This window comes from Vicia villosa, linkage group LG2, assembly GCF_029867415.1.
Source record: "Vicia villosa cultivar HV-30 ecotype Madison, WI linkage group LG2, Vvil1.0, whole genome shotgun sequence".
NCBI classification, from domain to species: domain Eukaryota; kingdom Viridiplantae; phylum Streptophyta; class Magnoliopsida; order Fabales; family Fabaceae; genus Vicia; species Vicia villosa.
In genome coordinates, this window is record NC_081181.1 from 121,994,609 (window position 1) to 121,999,840 (window position 5,232).

Genomic DNA, 5,232 nt, shown 5'->3' on the forward strand with positions numbered 1-5,232 from the left:
GTTTCAGAAAGATGTTGATGAATTCAGAAGAGAGAGGACGATAACCTGAGTCTTTGAAGCGATTCTCCAATTGTTCTTCCTCGACGAGTTCGAAGGCATAGCAACAACATCATCATCGCACAATCGACACACGATTCAAGCCTTCTTCAATCATCTGCAGCAATCAACAACGTTCATCATCATCTCGAATCAACCTCATCATCACACTATAACACGATCAACAAGAACTTGAAGCCAAATCGGAACAAGATAAGAGAGAATCCGTGAAGTAGCGAACTGTGCCTCGTGGTAGCGTCGTCGAACGGAGCAATTCACCAAAGGAGCTTCAATCGGAAGTTGAGCGGAAGAACCTCGCCGCCGTTGATTTCGTCGAGAGAGAGGCGGAAAGACGAAGAAGTTGAATCGGTACACGAACCCTAAGCCCTCTTTCTCTTTGTTTCATTTTTACTATTATTATTTTATTTTAATTATGATAAATCGTTAAACAAAATCTGGATCATTAACTCTGGGCCACCGAAATCACTGCTATCACACCCCCTTAAGCCCACTGTCACACTCAGTTTTTTGCTATAAGGAAAATCTGTGTAAAAACCACCTTGGGCCGAGTTGCAATTCACACCTCCTGAGGCCCAATGTTGCGCCATTCTTTGGCAACAAAAATCTGTAACAAAAAACTCTGCTGGGCCAAATCCTGTTGGGCCCTGCGCCCTTGCTTATACACCACTGTATTCAGTTCTGCACCCCCCTGTTTCCATTAATAAATTTAGGTACTTAGATTTTTTTAGGTGTTAAAATGCTAACTTTTCTTGTTGTTTTTAGACATTCAATACTAACTTTTCCATTATCTTTTGAGACTTAAATACATAATCCTTGACATAGAAAATAATCACTAAAAAATATTAGTTTTAGGCTATTTGTTTTTAGTCTTTTACTTGATTCAATTTCTTTCATAAAAATTCCATATAAAAAAATAGTAGTATTTTACTTCATCTTTGTACTATGTTTTTGACTTGCTATTTCATGCTTGTGTATAATTTTGTACCATTGTATCCTTACTTAATTTTGCTCATGTATCCTACTTATGACTTATAATCGTGACTTTTATTTTCATGCTCCTTTATTCCTAACCTTTAGGTAGAAACCATGATAACATTAGGTAGAAATTCCCTTCATACTTAGGCTAGTTTCTTTTCCTTTTCAACTTTAAAACACCTAACAACTATCCAAATTAAATCCCATAAAAAAAAATACAAAGAAAACACTTAATAAAACATTAATAAAAAGGTGAAAATCATTAAAAAGGGAATGGAAGCTTGAACGTCCCTTGCTTTAGGGAACGTTCGAGTGCTTGGATCTCCCTTGCTTTAGGGTTCCATTCAGGCGTAAGTTCCCAACTTCTAAAAAACACAAACCATAGAGCAACTCGAGTCTCCCTTGCTTTAGGGTGCCACTTGAACGCTCAAACTCTTTTCTCTATCTCGCCTCCGAGGCATTCTTTAATCGGACATGTTATTTCCGCTCCATTCCCAGCTTAAGACTCCAGAGGTCGAGCAGCGGAGTGCGAATGTGACTTCGTCCACTAAAAAACACAAAAACAAACAAAACTAAAGAGCCGAACTACGGCGCTCTGATTCCTGAAAAGGATACGTAGGCATCAAGTCGCGGGGCTTGAACGAGCACAATTATTTAAAAACCTTATTTTCCCCGTGTTTCTTTTTCATTCATTTGCATTTAGCTTTATATAGTACACACCCTTTAGATAGAAACAAACATAGGTGGATACCATCGAGTACGATGGGCGCGTGGGGTGCTAGTACCTTCCCCTCGCGTAACCGACTTCCGTACCTTGATTCTCTGGTCGCAAGACCCTGTTCCTTCCTTATCTTAGGTTTTCTGATATTCCTTTCCCTTATGGGATAAATATATTGGTGGCGACTCTGTTCACATTTCGCGAGCATGCGACAGCTGGCGACTCTGCTGGGGATGTTGCTAGACCTGTTGCTGGTCCATCCTTAGTGAGTCGATCCTAGCCTGCGTTTGTTTGTTTACTTACTGGGTGTTTACTTGTTTTATGTCTATATCTTGTATATATGTTTGCATGTTTATTTTCTGCTTGCATATCATGTTTATTTCTGTTTGCACATCATGCATATGGATTATATTCTGTGTTCCTTGGGGTCTTCTGTTCTGTTTTGCAGGTGGGGGTTTTTGTGAGGTAAAAGGCCCACTACCCAGGCCAGTGACACATAGGATTAGCGTGGATGCTCATGTTGACTCCCGTGGCCCTTGCTACGATCGAGTTCAACATGGGGTACCACAACTGGGCGAGGTTCTTTCATGGAACACTGTGTCTGGCACCCTTGCTGCCTCAAACACTTTGTACCCCATGGGAACTGTAGACCCTAGTGACCATTAGGGACCACTTGTCCGTGTCTAGACTACATACCCGTGAGATTGGGGTGGGACAGGAAACTTGACCTCCATCATACCCGGATTTCTGCTATTCAATAAAAGACGTCGAACCTTTGATCCTGGGACATTTGACTTATACAGAAGTTCTACATCAGTTATCTATCAGAATCAACGTCGAACCTCTGAATCTGGAGGGTTCGACCATCTTTGACTTATGCACAAGCTATTTATCCAGAGAGCAACGTCGAACCTCTGAATCTGGAGGATTCGACCATATCTTATTGACCATGAGAAGCTGTTATCCAAGAGGCCTTGATCCTTGATCCTGATTTATGATACATCTGCATCTTCATTAACATTTTTGCATACATGCATGTGCATCCATTGTTACCAATACTCTTACCACTTTTCCTCTCCATCAGATCAGTCAAGACGATTCCTCCACACCGATATCTGACAAGAGCTCACAGAAGAAGAATCATGGAGAACTATGAACAAGATCAAGCTGCCATTAGAGAAGAGATGGATCAAATGAAAACTAAGGTTGATGCTATCCTGGAAGCTATCCAAGCCTTGCGAACTGAAAGGGTTCCTGCTACACAAGAGATTCCCGTTGTTGGTAACCAAGCTGCTGCTAGCCAACTTGAGGTCGTTCCACCTTCTTCTACTCCATTTGAGTTCCAAGCAAGGACTAATGCTACTCTTGGGATGCCATTCAACTTCATGACTGTTGATACCCTTGGAGCTCCAAACCAAGGTGGGACTATACCCGTGACTTCTGGAGCAATGACTATGGCTGATCCCGTCTTCCCATTCCCTGCGCCACCTTCTCAAACAGAGATTCCTATTCCTGCTTTCTGTGGTACTCGTTCTGCTAATCCAGAAATGCAAACAATACCAACTGCTGAAAGAGCTCGACCCGTTGAGAAATCTGCCGAGAAGTACAAAATCCTTGAGGAAAGAATTCGAGCCATTGAAGGATTCAGTGCATATGGGATGGATGCTGAGGATATGTGTCTAGTTCCTAATCTGGTTGTCCCTCCTAAGTTCAAGACTCCCGACTTCCAGAAGTACAAGGGTTTGAGCTGTCCGAAGAGCCATATCATCATGTATTGTCGTAAGATGGCTTCTCACATCCACAACGACTCATTGCTCATTCACTGCTTCCAAGATAGCTTATCTGGGGCATCTCTGAACTGGTATATGAATCTGGAGCGTAATAGAATCCGATCTTGGAAGGATTTGTCTGATGCTTTCCTCAAGCAATATCAGTATAACATTGACATGGCACCGACTAGGTTGCAACTTCAAAATCAAGTGCAAAAGACCAATGAGACATTCAAAGAGTATGCTCAAAGGTGGAGAGAAATGGCTGCTCAAGTTAATCCACCACTTTCTGAATCCGAGCTGGTTGATATGTTCATGAACACTCTTCAAGGACATTACTATGAAAGGATGGTGGGTAGTGTTTCTTCTGGCTTCTCCGATCTAGTTAGGATTGGTGAAAGAATTGAGAATGGCTTGAAAATTGGTAAGATCCAGAATCCCGCCAATGCTGCTGCTGCAAACCAATATGGGTACAAAAAACCTCAAGGTAATTTCATCAAAAAGAAAGAAGGTGAGACCAGTGCCACCTATGCTCAAGATCAAGCTCCTTGCTATCAAGTGGCCGCCACCGCCCCTCAAGCTTATGTGGCACCTGTTGGTCAACAACCATGGGTCCCTTATCAACAATATGTCCAACAACAACAAGGTTTCCAACAACAAGGTTATCAGCAGAGACAAGGTCAACAGAGGCAGAATAGGCCTAAAAGGGTGTATGACCGTGTACCAATGACCTATAGCCAACTTCTCGCCGCCTTGCTTGATCAAAAACTGATTCAATTAGCTGAAGCGAGGCCTCCTCCTGATCCTCTCCCTCCAAATTACAAGATTAATGCCAAGTGTGAATTCCACTCTGGAGGATCTGGTCACACCACTGAAGAGTGCAGAGTTCTCAAAGACAAGGTTCAGGATCTGCTTGATGCAAAGGAGATTACATTCACACTTGTGGCACCTAATGTGGTCAATGATCCCATGCCACCTCACAGTGGAGCTTCCACCAGTGGACCATGAAGACTTTATGTTTGTCAGAGAATATTTCATTTGCATTAGAATAAGGCCAAGCTTGCCATTGTATAGATTTCTTTAGTATTTTCAATTGTATTACTTTTGTTGTTATCAAGTACTTCTCATTGTAAGAAACCCATTCTGTTTGAATAAATAAAAAAAAATGTAATATACATGTTTTTCTCAAATCATTTCATCTTTGTCATTATGTTCATTGATACTTCACTCATTCGTCTTAAGCAACTAAAAAAGGGAGAATGATGAAAAATCAAAAACACATGAATCACTGACTGTATGCTTTTGGAACAAAGATCCTGCTGATGATGTACAGGCATTGTTTCAATTCCTAAACACTGGAGTTATAAGGGAGTGAAACCTTCGTCAACCCCTTTGAGCCTAAGGAGTAGTAGTTTCTTTTCAAAAAATAACAAAACCCTCAATATTAACCAGGGGCAGGGTAGTTTTCAGTTAGTGCGACCGAGCGCTCAACTTTCAGGTATTCCATCAGAGGATCAATTACATCTCATGTCTCACAGCAAAAGGAGAAGAGCACTATCCACAATGGATGTCTCTCATCCACTAAGAAGAAGGCAGTCACAACCTTTTCTTCAAGTCATTCACAAAAGTCACACAACTTGTTCCCGAACGAGACAAAAAAAAATGAAAAGAAAATTATGAATCATGATCAAAAGAAAAAAGGAAAGAAACAAT